This window comes from Elephas maximus, chromosome 16, assembly GCF_024166365.1.
Source record: "Elephas maximus indicus isolate mEleMax1 chromosome 16, mEleMax1 primary haplotype, whole genome shotgun sequence".
NCBI classification, from domain to species: domain Eukaryota; kingdom Metazoa; phylum Chordata; class Mammalia; order Proboscidea; family Elephantidae; genus Elephas; species Elephas maximus.
The window spans coordinates 16,818,250-16,831,812 of NC_064834.1; positions in this window are offsets into that span (position 1 = coordinate 16,818,250).

Here is a 13,563-nt window from a genome sequence, read left to right on the forward strand (position 1 = left end):
GGCACGGCAGGCAGGCAAGTCAGCCAGGCCCCCAGGCCCAGGCAGATGACCATCTGCGGTCACACAGCCATGATGCCTCTCTACCTTCCTGCACTGGCAGCTCTAGTGAGGAAACTGAGGCCCAGTGAGGCAAAGCCACCAGCCCAGGTCCTCGGAGCAGCAGAAGTGGATGTGGACAACCAGGAGAACTTCCTGTTCCCAGTCCCGCCCCTAACCTGCTGGGAGGCCAGGTTAGACTCCCTTCTTGGATCTGCAGCCCTCTCCTCACCTTGCCCCTCGCCTACCTCCCGAGCACACCCGGTGGAGGAACTAATTAGCTGTTGGTTTGCAGAGGTAAAGCCCCACATAAACAAACACGGAGGTTATTAGCCTCAGAGCTGAAAGGAGACCAGCTTGGAGCTGCCATCAACATGCTGATAGCGCTGGTTTCCCTGCCCAACTTCAGGGCGTCATTACTTTTGTTAGCAGACAGCCTGATTATTGGATGTTGTTAATAATCTCGTACATTTATAGACGGCCCTTCTTCCAAGGATCTTAAAGCTTTTCCGCATTTAGCTTCCCCTCATTGCCAGGGCAATACCACAGCATGAAGCGGCACTGACCTCCGTGTTCTCCGAGGCACAGAGAGGTTAGTCCACTTGCCCAGAGCCATACAACAAATCAGCCACAAGGCTGAAATTAGGGTTCATAGCCTTCTGGGCCCAGGAATTATCCCTGGACGTGCACCTGCTTCTCTTGGTCTCTCTCCTGCTATCTCAGAGAAGGCCCACCCCTTACTCTTAGCCAAGGTTTTCTTTCCAGGTTTGACCCCATTAAAAAAAAAAAAAAATCCGTTGCCATCGGATTGACTCTGACTCATAGTGACCCTGTAGTACATAGTAGAACTTCCCCCATAGGGTTTCCAAGGAGTGGCTGGTGGATTTGAACTGCTGACTTCTTGGTTAGCAGCCTGAGCTCTTAACCACTGTGCCACCAGGGCTTCATTTAATGAAGGCACAAAAAAAACCAAAACCTGTTGCCATCAAGTCAGTTCCGATTCGTGGTGGCCCCATGTGTTAGAGAGTAGGACTGGCTCCACAGGGTCTTCCTGGCTGTAATCTTCACAGAAGCAGACCACCAGGCCGTTCTTCCACAGCACTGCTGGCAGGTTAATAGTCAAGCGCAAACCTTGATCAGTGCTCTGATTGAGACAGGGCTGATGGAATTATTACCATTGTGCTGATAAAGGCACAGGGGCTCAGAGAACTAAAATGACTTACCCAAGGTCACACAGCAATGGCAGGGTGAGGACTTGAAGCCAGGTCTCTGGACAGCCAGTGCTCTAATCAGGGCTGCAGCTACCCTTATCTATCCCATAGCTGAGTTGGAATGGCTCTAGAAGCACTGAGATTGGGCCCAGTACCTACGGGAGGGAGACCTTATTCTGTTGTCAGGAAGAGACCTGGGTCCTGGCCCACTCCGCCACCAGTAGGCAGTGATCTTGGGGAAGCCTCTCACCCTCTCTGTGTTCTGTCTCCTCATCCATCCAGTGAGGGACTATCCCTAATATCCCTCTAGCCCTGAACCCAAAAAACAAAAAAAAACCTGTTGCCATTGAGTCGATTCTGATTTATAGTGACCCTGAGGAGGGCCCTAATCCCCTGTGGCTCCCAGGGGAGCAGCCTTCGCAATCTGGGCTGATTTGGGGCGTGCAGAGTCTGATGCAGACATCAATAAACGCTGATCACTGGATGTCCTCGAGAGGTTTCCCGGGGCTACAGAAAGGAGCCAATTATGTCGTGTTGGTCTTCCTTCAAAGGCGCTGGTCCCAGAGCTGCAGCCAGGGCACCCAGGCCTTGGGAGATGTGAATGGGGAGGCACTGGCAGCCCAAGTCCCTGCTTAATGAAGACAGATGGGCTTGCCTGGCATGCAGTGGGAGGCAGAGGGTGGACAGGGCTGGGGCCTAATGGGAACTGCTGAGTCGGCAGGAGCTGAAGGAGAAGAAGTGACTAATTATCAAGAAAGAGGAGGAGAGGGAGCTGACGTGGAGAGAAGATCATAAGGCCTCCTCCTGGGAAATCCACCTGCGGGTTAACACAGGGTGGCAACTTTGTAGGGTCTCCAGTTGGATGGGGCCTATCCTGCCCTGTGCCCCTCTGCCTTTGGGGGAGGGAGCAGGAATAGACAATTTGATCTCAGACAAACGGTCCAGAAGCATTGGGGGAATAAAGCCAGCCACAGCATCCCCCAGCCCATCACTGGGCACAGCCCTTCAGAATTTACAAATCATTTTTACAGAACTGATCTCTCTGGAGTCTCATGGCCATAAGTGAGGCAAGTAATACCACCTTCATTTTAAAGATGACAAAACGCAGGCCCAGAGAGAGACAGGGGCTTGACCATGAACTTGTTGACCCCCTACCCAGAAAGCTGACCATACCTGATTCCGGATCTATAGTCTCAGCAAGCAGGAGGTCTGTGTGCCCACTGCAAATCCCTCCTCATTGCTGCTGGCCCGTGGGGGCTCCCCCTGGAAGATTCCTGCCCCTGGAAGACCCCTGCCCCAGACAACTGGGCCAGGCCAGGCAGGCAAGCCCCGGGAAGAGGAGTGTTCTATCAAGTCCAGCAGGTCAGCCTCAATGTCCAAACCCTTTTGTCACCCACCCTATAACAGACATGTAATTTCTTGGGGGTGGTGAGAAGTGAGGCAAAGGATGGGACGAAGTGCAGTCTTTTTCTAAGGAAATATTATAACATCATACAAAAGTGACTGTGTTGACAACAGGGTTAACGATGCCAGTCGACTCTAAGTCAGATTCTGAACTCAGGATCTCGACCTGAGAGATGGCTGCAGTGCTGGTGGCCTCTGCCAATGAGTTGGGCATCAACCAACCTTGCTCGCTCCCCAGCTTACATGGAGAATGGGGGTGGGCCAGTTCTCTGGAACCTGGAGGTATCCGTGTGGGTCCCTGGTTTGCCCAGTCCATGGGAGAAATGGCGAAGCCTTGGATGGGTAGAGCCTGAGTTGGGGCCAGGAGAGGAAAGGCAGGGAAGGGGAGGTGCCATGAAGGCATGGAGAGTTGGTTGGATTCCTTGGTGTATGACTGGCAAACCAGTTAGCCGGATGCCATCAAGCCGATTCTAACTCATGGCAGCCCCGTGTGTGTCAGAGGAGAACTGTGCTCCACAGGGTTTTAAATGGCTGGTTTTTCAGAAACAGATCGCCAGGCCTTTCTTCTGAGGTGCCTCTGGATGGACTCAAACCTCCAGCCTCTCAGCAGCCGAGCATGTTAACAGTTTGCACCACCCAGGGGCTCCATGTTGCTGGCTATAGATTAGAAAAGGCGTAGCCAGCCCCTCACCACCTTCTCCACTCCCCCATGGCCACCCGTGGAATTTCCCTGGAGGCAAGCAGGAAATGCCAGGGCAGACAACCCCTCACTCCACACATCCAAGCAGGAACCAAGTTCTGCTGGTACCACCTCCTTAGCATCCGCTGCTCCCTGCCCTCCTCCCCATTCTGCTGCCTCCCCAGGCTGCCGGGAGGCTAGGTGCCGGGGCTTTGGGAACACACAGACCTGAATCTGAACCCTTGCTCTGAGACTTCATAGCTGTCACTCTGAGCACTTCAATCTCTCTGAGCCACAGTATCCTCACCTGTAAAGCAGACGTGGTGCATTAAGACCAAGTCAAGATCAGTCAGGAATTCTTGAAACAATATCCAGATGTGAAAGAAATACTAGCAGCCTCAGGAACATGTGCCTTGCTTTGTTTGCATTTTCTAGCTTGCTTTAAACAAGAGTATAGTTCAGACCTGTTTGTTCATCAAATATTAAGTGATCAGCAACAAACTGTCAGCCACGATCTGTTTTTGCCTTACAGCTCCTGGGCCTTTCTCCTTGCTGTCTAGCTCTCTGTGATTCATGGTGTGAAATTAGTTCCGTGTTATTGTCAGTGGGAAACCCTGGTGGTGTAGTGGTTAAGAGCTACTGCTGTTAACCAAAAGGTCGGCAGTTCAATTCCACCAGGCACTCCTTGGAAACCCTATAGGGCAGTTCTACTCTGTCCTATAGGGTCACTATGAGTCAGAATCGACTCTACGGCAAGAGTTTGGTTTGGGAGAGCATCTGCAACTTGGTAAGCTTCCAACTTCTCCTATTTCCACAGTTTTGCCTTGAAAAAAAAAAAACCTATTGCTGTCAAGTCGATTCCAACTCATAGTGACCCTATAGGACAGAGTAGAACTGCCCCACAGAGTTTCCAAAGAGCACCTGGCAGATTTGAACTGCAGACCTTTAGGTTACCAGCGGTAGCACTTAACCACTACACCACCAGGGTTTCCCAGTTTGGCCTTAGCCAAGTTCAACACCTATTGTTTTTCTCCCATACCCCAGTAAAAGTCTCCTGACTAATGCCCCTTCTCTCTATTTCCTCCTCTATACTCTTTGCCAGCGTGACCTTCCTCTAGGAAGCTGGTCCTGGTTCTCTGGCCTCCCCACAACAGAACTGAACACTGCCTCCTTGGCGTCCCCACAGCCCTGCAGGCTGGGACACTGAGGAGCCAGGCTGTGTGGGGTGGGGCTCGTCTTAGTGTGTACAGGGCCCAGGAAGGGGCCTGAAGCCCCAGAAACATCCACTGACTATTGAAAGGTCTCACCTGAATCTTGGCTACCTAAACCCCAAATTATGGGCCTCATTTCCCGAGGCCACCCTGCCCCCTGTTGGTGGAAAGAAGTATTGCGGGAAAGACTGCAAGCAAAAGGGGACCCTTCAGGCATTCTGTCCAAACCCACCATTCCCGCTCTTTATTGAGCAGAACTAGGCTTTACGGGCTGATCTGCCATAGACATCTGTCACCTGTCACCATCCACCTCTTCAGACCTCTCCAGTTCTAGCTCTGACAACGCCCCCATGCATGAACCTGGCAGCCTCATGGACAACTTGCCACAAACTCACACCTGCCTGATTTTGCTCAGGCCACCTTCACTGCCTGGAGTGCCCAGACCCCACATACTCCCAGTCTTGGCCAGGCCAACTCCTAGTGAATCTTCAAGGCATACATCAACCCTCACCTCCCATGTGAATGCTTCAGTGTCGCCCTCATGTAGAATCACACTTGTGTCACTATTACAGCCCGACACCACCCCCTCTATTGTAGCGCCTCTCACCCTGTCTCAGCTCAACACCGCCCCCTCTATTATAGCACTTCTCACCCTGTATCAGCCCAATACCTCCCCCTCTATTATAGCGCCTCTCACCCTGTATCACCCCAATAAAAAAAAACCCAGTGCCATTGAGTCCGACTCATAACGACCCTGTAGGACAGAGCAGAACTGCCCCATAGAGTTTCCAAGGAGCGCCTGGCGATTTCTAACTGCTGACCCTTTGGTTAGCAGCTGTAGCGCTTAACCACTACACCACCAGGGTTTCCCATCAGCCCAATACCAATGTATCCTCCATGCGTCTGTCAGTTTGTCATACTGTGGGGGCCTGCGTGTTGGTGGAAGCTATGTCACCAGTATTCAAATACCAGCAGGATCACCCATGGTGGACAGGTTTCAGCTGAGCTTCCAGACTAAGACAGACTAGGAAGAAGGACTTGGCGGTCCACTTCTGAAAAAATGAGCCAGTAAAATAGTAGCAGAACATTGTCTGATATAGTGCTGGAAGATGAGACCCTCAGGTCGGAAGGCATTCAAAATATGACTGGGGAAGAGCTGCCTCCTCAAATTAGAGTCGACCTTAATGATGTGGATGGAATCGAGCTTTCAGGATCTTCATTTGCTGGTGCAGTATGACTCAAAATGAGAAGAAACAGCTGCAAACATTCATTAATAATAGGAACACAGTATGTATGAAGTACGAATCTAAGAAAATTAAAAATTGTCAAAAATGAAATGGAACACATAAACATCGATGTCGTAGTCATTACTGAGCTGAAAAGGACTGGTATTGGCCATTTTGAATCAGACAATCATATGGTCTACTATGCTGGGAATAACAAATTGAAGAGGAATGGCATTGCATTCATTCTCAAAAAAGAACGTTTCAAGGTCTATTCTGAAGTACAACACTATCAGTGATAGGATAATATCCATATACCTAGAAGTAAGGCCAGTTAATACGACTATTATTCAAATTTATGCAGCAAACACTAAGGCCAAAGATGAAGATGTTGAAAATTTTTATCAACTTCTGCAGTCTGAAATTGATAGGACATGCAGTCAAGATGGTACCGATAATTACTGATGACTGGAATGCGAAAGTTGGAAAAAAGAATTGGTAGTAGGTTAAACATGGCCTTAGTGATAGAAATGAGGCAAGGATCACATGTCAAAATTTTGCAAGACCAATGGCTTTTTCATTGCAAATACCTTTTTTCAACAACATAAATGGCAACAATACACGTGGATCTCACCAGATGGAATACACAAGAATCGAACTGACTACATCTACAGAAAGAGACGATGGAAAAGCTCGGTATCAGTCAGAACAAAGCCAGGGGCCGATGGGAGAACAGACCATCAATTGCTCATATGCAAGTTCAAGCTGAAGCTGAAGAAAATTAGAACAAGTCCACCAGAGCCAAAGTTATCCCACCTGAATTTAGAGACCATCTGGAGAATAGATTTGATGCATTCAACACTAATGAAGACCAGAAGAATTGTGGAAAGACATCATACGTGAAGAAACCAAGAGCTAATTAAAAAGAGAGGAAAGAAAAGACCAAAACGGATGTCAAAAGAGACTCTGAAACTTGATCTTGAACTTAGTGCAGCTAAAGCAAAAGGAAGGAATGATGAAGTAAAAGAGCTGAACAGAAGATTTCAAAGGGCAGCTCGAGAAGGTAAAGTATTATAATGAAATATCCAAAGACCTGGAGTTAGAAAGCCAAAAGGAAAGAACATGCTCAGTATTTCTCAAGCTAAAAGAACTGAAGAAAAAATTCAAGCCTTGAGTTACATTACTGAAGGATTCTATGGGCAAAATAGTGAATGATGCAGGAAACACTGAAAGAAGATGGAAGGAGTACACAGAGTCATTGTACCAAAAAGAACTGATCAACATTCAGTTATTTCAGGAGGTAGCATATGATCAAAAACTGATGGTACCGAAGGAAGAATTCCAAGTTGCACTGAAAACATTGGCAAAAAACAAGGCTCCAGGAATTGATGGAATACCAATTGAGATGTTTCAACAAATGGATGCAGCTTTGGAGGTGCTCACTCATCTATGCCAAGAAATTTGGAAGACAGCTATCTGGCCACCTGACTGGAAGAGATCCATATTTGTACCTATTCCAAAGAAGGGTGATCCAACAGAATGTAGAAATTATCGAATAATATCATTAAATCACACACAAGTAAAATTTTGCTGAAGATCATTCAAAGTCAGTTGCAGCAGGACATCGACAGGGAACTGCCAGAAATTCAAGCCGGATTCTGAAAAGGATGGGGAACAAAGGATACCACTGCTGATGTCAGATGGATCCTGGCTGAAAGCAGAGAGTACCAGAAAGATGTTTACCTGTGTTTCATTGACTATGCAAAGGCATTAGACTGTGTGGATCATAACAAATTACGGATAACATTGTGAAGAATGGAAATTCCAGAACACTTAATTGTGCTCATGAGGAACCTGTACATAGACTAAGAGGCAGTCGTTCGGAACAAGGGGATACTTTGTGGTTTAAAGTCAGGAAAAGCGTACATCAGGGTTGTACTCTTTCACATGCTTATTCAATCTGTATGCTGAGCAAATAATCCAATAAGCTGGACTACGTGAAGAAGAACATGGCATTAGGATTGAAGACTTATTAACAACCTGCATTATGCAGATGACACAACACTGCTTGCTGAAAGTGAAGAGGACTTGAAGGACTTGCTGATGAAGATCAAAGACCACAGCCTTCAGCATGAATTGCATCTCAATATAAAACAAAATCCTCACAACTGGACTAATAAGCAACATCATGACAAATGGAGAAAAGATTGAAGTTGTCAAGGACTTCATTTTACTTGGATCCACAATCAATGTCCATGGAAGCAACAGTCAAGAAATTAAATGACGCGTTGCATTGGGCAAATCTGCTGCAAAAGACCTCTTTAAAGTGTTAAAAAGCAAAGATGTCACGTTAAGGACTAAGGTGCAACTGACCCAAGCCATGGTGCTTTCAATTCCCTTGTATGTATGCTCTCTTAGTTACCTAGTGCTACAATAATAGAAACACCACAAGTGGGTGGCTTTATTTTTTTTTTCAATTGTACTTTGGGTGAAGGTTTACAGAACAAACTAGCCTCTCATTAAACAGTGCACGTGTTGTTCTGTGACACTGGTTGCCAACCCCAGGACTATGCCAACACTCTCTCTTCTTGACCTTAGATTTCCTGTTACCAGCTTTCCTGTCCCCTCCTGCCTTCTCGTCCTTGGCCCTGGGCTGGTGTGCCCATTTAGTCTCATTTTGTTTTATGGGCCTGTCTGATCTTTGGCTGAAGGGTGAACCTCAGGAGTGATTTCATTACTGAGCTAAAAGGGTGTCCGGGCCAACTCTCAGGATTTCTGCAGTCTCTGTCAGGCCAGTAAGTCTGGTCTCTTTTTTGTGAGTTAGAATTATGTTCTACGTTTTTCTCCAGCTCTGTCTGGGACCCTCTACTGTGATCTCTGTCAGAGCAGTTGGTGGTGGTAGCTGGGCACCATCTAGTTGTACTGGACTCAGTCTGGTGGAGGCTGTGGTAGTTGTGGTCTATTAGTCCTTTGGACGAATCTTTCCCTTGCGTTTTTAGTTTTCTTCATTCTCCCTCGCTCCAGACAGGGTAGGACCAGTGGAGTATCTTAGATGACTGCTCACAGGCTTTTAAGACCCCAGATGCTCCTCGCCAAAGTAGAATGTAGAACATTTTCTTTATAAACTATGCTATGCTAATTGAGCTAGATGTTCCCCAAGACCATAGTCCCCATAGCCCTCAGCCCAGTAATTTGGTCCCTCAGGGAGTTTTGATGTGTCTATGGAGCTTCCATGACCTTGTCTTGGACAAGTTGTGCTGGTTTCCCCGTATTGTGTACTGTCTTACCCTTCACCAAAGTTACCACTTTATCTATTTAGTGTTTTTCCCTCCCCACTCATCCCTTCCCTCTTAACCATCAAAGATTGTTTTTGTGTGTAAACCTTTTTATGAGTTTTTACAGTAGTGGTCTTATACAATATTTGTTCTTTTGTGACTGACTTATCTCACTTGGCATAATGCCCTCCAGATCCATCCATGTTGTGAGAAGCTTCACAATCATTGTTCTTTATTGTTCCCGTCTTAGTCATCTAGCGCTGCTATAACAGAAATACCACAAGTGGATGGCTTTAACAAACTCACTCACTCTACTCACTGCCATTGAGTCAAGAAATTTATTTCCTCAGTAAAACAGGCTAAAAGTCCAAATTCAGGGCATGAGCTCCAGGGGAAGACATTCTCTCTCTGTCGGCCATCTCATTAACGTTCCCCAGGACTAGTAGCTTCTTCACTCAGGGACCCTGGGTCCAAAGAACAGGCTCTGCTCCCAGTGCTTGTTCCTTGGTGGTATGAGGTCCCCTGTCTGTCTGCTTGCTTCTTTCTTTTATATCTCAAGAGATTGCCTCAAGACACAATCCAGTCTTGTAGGTTGAGTCCTGCCTCACTAATTGCCACCCATTGTCCCTCATTAACATCATAGAGGCAGGCTTTACAACATACAGGAAAATCACACAATATCAGGAATCACAGCCCAGCCAAACTGATACACACATTTTTGGGAGGACATAATTCAACCCATGACAGTTGCACAGTACTCCATTCTGTGTATGTGCCATAGTTTGTTCATCCGTTCATCTGTTGATGGACATCTAACTTGTTTCCATATTTTTGTTATTGTGAACAATGCTGCAATGAACATGTGTGCATATGTCTACTCCTGCGATGGCTCTTAGTTCTCTAGGATATATTCCTAGGAGTGGGATTCCTGGATCATATAGTATTTCTATTTCTAGCTTTCTAAGGAAGTACCATATCATTTTCCAAAATGTTCATACATTTTGCATTCCCACCAGCAGTGCATAAGAGTTCCAATCTCCCCGCAGCCTCTCCAACATTTGTCATTTTCTGTTTTTTTTGATTCATGCCAGTAATACTGGAGTGAGATGGTATCTCATTGTGGTTTCAATTTACATTTCTCTAACGGCTAGTGATCTCAAGCTTTTCCTCATCTGTCTGTTAGCCACTTGAATATCTTCTTTGGTGATGTCTCTGTTCATTTGCCCATTTTTAAATTGGATTATTTGTCTTTTTGTTGTTGACATTTACAGATTAGCCTTTCTGGTTCCCTGTTGTAAATCTTTTAGTTTTGATTAATCCTTGAGAGTTCACTTCCCAGGTTAGTATCTGGTCGGTGCGGTCTTTCATCCTAGATTCAGGCTGTTGTCTGATGTTGTTTGTTCTCTAACCAAAGGACTCCCTTTAATAATTCTTGTAAGTTTGGTTTGGTTTTTACATATTCCCTTAATTTCTGTTTATCTAGAGATGTCCTAATTTCACCATCTTATTTGAATGAGTTTTACAGGGTATATTCTCCTTGGTTGGCAATTTTTTCTTTCAAGGTTTTATATATGTCATCCCATTGTCTTCTTGCCTGCATGGTTTCTGCTGAGTAATCAGACCTTAGTCTTATTGTTTCCCCTATGTATGTGGCTTTTCGTTTTTCTCAAGCTGCTCTCAGGATTCTTCCTTTGTCTTTGGTTTTAGCAAGTGTGATCATGATATACCTTGGTGATTTTCTTTTGAGGTCTATCCTATATGGGTTTGTTGAGTTTCTTTGATCAACAGTCTTTCATCTTTCATGATATTAGAGAAGTTTCCTGTCTGCAATTCTTCAATGATCCTCTCTGTGTTTTCCATCTTCTCCCCCTGTTCTGTAACTCTGATCATACACAAACTTTTGCTTTTGATTGTATCTGACATCATTCTCAGGGTTGCTTCATTTTTCTTCATTCTTTTTTCTGATTTTTCCTCAAACAAAGCAGTATACAAGTACTTGTCTTCAATTTTGCCGATCCTGTCTTCCATTGTTTCGAACCTGCTCCTCAGGCCTTCTTTGACAGTGTCTATTTCTGAAATCTTGTTATCTTTTAGCTTTCTAATTGTTGTTTTTGTAAGATTTCTAGTAGTGAATTTATTTTGACATTTTGTTCCCGTATTATTTTCCTGAATTCTTCCATTGTTTTTTCTGTCTTTTTCATGATTTTTTCTATTTTTTCCTCATTTTTGTCTGCTTTTTGCTTCAGCTCTTGAATACCTCTGAATATTAACATAACTGCTGCTAATTCCACCTCCTTAACATCATAGATACGGGATTTACAACACATAGGAAAATCACATCAGATGGCAAAATGGTGGACAATCACACAATACTGGGAATCATGGCCTAGCCAAATCGATATACATATTTTGGGAGGACACAATTCAATCCATGACACATGTGAAAGCTGGACAACGAATAAAGAAGACTAAGAAGAATTGATGCCTTTGAATTATGGTGTTGGTGAAGAATACTGAATATACCATGGACTGCCAGAAGAATGAACAAATCTGTCTTGGAAGAAGTACGACCAGAATACTCCTTTGAGGCAAGCATGGTGAGACTTTATCTCACATACTTTGGACCAATCCCTGGAGAAGGACATCATGCTTGGTAAAGTAGAGGGTCACCCTCAATGAGACGGATTGACGCAGCAGCTAAAACAATGGGCTTGAGCATAACAATTGTGAGGGTGGTGCAGGATGGGGCGGTGTTTCGTTCTGTTGTATGTGGGATCACTATGAGTTGGAACCTACTCCATGGCACCTAACAACAACAACTACAATGGGGCTGGTTGGACCCCATGGTGGTAGGGGCCAAGTGGCGGCACTCAACTGACAAAGACAAGGTGGGCATGGTAACCTTAATGAACAGCAAAGTCAAAGCAGTAATCAGACTGGCCTGATTTGTATAGACTTATGGCATTGGCTACTTAGTCATGGTGTCCCTAGGAGTGAAATAAATGGGAAATCTACTATTCATTTGATCTGTACAAGTGAAAGAGTTTTAGGTCAAATGAACGGCAATCTAACTCAAACTGCCAGAATAGAGAGTCATGGCCTTCAATCAATTCTCAGACTTGAGCCAACCCCTTGATAGAAGAGGAGGCTGGGTCCCCTTGAGGAAGGACCTCACTACACTGCCAAAATTTTATACTGCTAATCATTCTCCCAGCCTTCCCCAAAGGGATCTACGGTCTTTTAAGAATGACCGTTCATTGAGGAAAAGGAAATAATCAGACTTTCCAGGGATTACTGGATACTGGCTCTGAAGTGACACTAATTCCAGAAGACCCAAAACATCACTGTGGCCCACCAATCAGAGTAGGGGCATATGGAGATCAGGTGATTAATGGAGTCTTAGCTCATATCCATCTCACATGAGATGGACTCCACTGTTCCCAAACCCACCCTGTAGTGATTTCCCCAGTTCTAGAACTGTAATTGGAATAGATAGACTCAGCAACTGGCAGAGCCCCCACACTGAGGATCTCTGACAAATAGAGTAAGGGCTATTACGGTAGGAAAATCTAAGTGGAAGCCATTAGAACTGCCCCTACCTAGGAAAATAGTAAACCAAAAGCAATGTCGCATTCCTGGAGGGATTGCAGACACTACTGCCACCATTAGGACTTGAAAGATGCAGGGCTAATGATTCTCACCACATCCCCATTCAACTCACCCATCTGGCCTGTGCAAAAAACAGGTGGATCTTGGAGAGTGACAGCAGATTAGTGAAAGCTTAACCAGGGGGTGACTCCAATTGCAGCTGCTATTCCAGGTGTGGTTTTATTGCTTGAGCAAATTAATACATCTCCTGGTACTTGGTATGCAGCTATTGATCTGGCTAATGCCTTTTTCTCCATACCTGTTTTGAAGGACTACTGGAAGCAGTTTGCCTTCAGTTGGCAAGACCAGCAATACACCTTTACTGTACAATACACCTTTACTTTACAGGAATCTTGTTCGTTTTTCCTTTCCACAAGACATCACACTAGTCCATTGCATTGATGACATCATGCTGATTGGACCTAGTAAGGAAGAAATGTCTATGACTCTGGACTTATTGGTAAAATATTTGCATGCTAAACCAAAAACCCATTGCCATCAAGTCAATTCTGACTTATAGAGGACAGAATAGAACTTCCTCATAGGGTTTCCAAGGAGCAGCAAGTGGACTTGAACTGCTGACCTTTTCTGGTTAGCAGTAGAGCTCTGAACCACTGTGCCACTAGTGGGAAATTAACCTGACAAAAATTCAGGCACCTTCCACCTCAGTGAAATTTCCAGGGGCCCAGTGATGTGGGGCATGATGAGATATTTCTTCAAAAGTGAAGGATAAGTTATTGCATCTAGCTGCTGCCACAACTAAAGAAGAGACAGTGCCTAGTTGGCCTCTTTGGATTTTGGAGGCAAAATATCCTTCATTTGGGTGTGTTACTCTGGCCTATTTATTAAGTGATTCCAAAACTGCTCGTTTTGAGT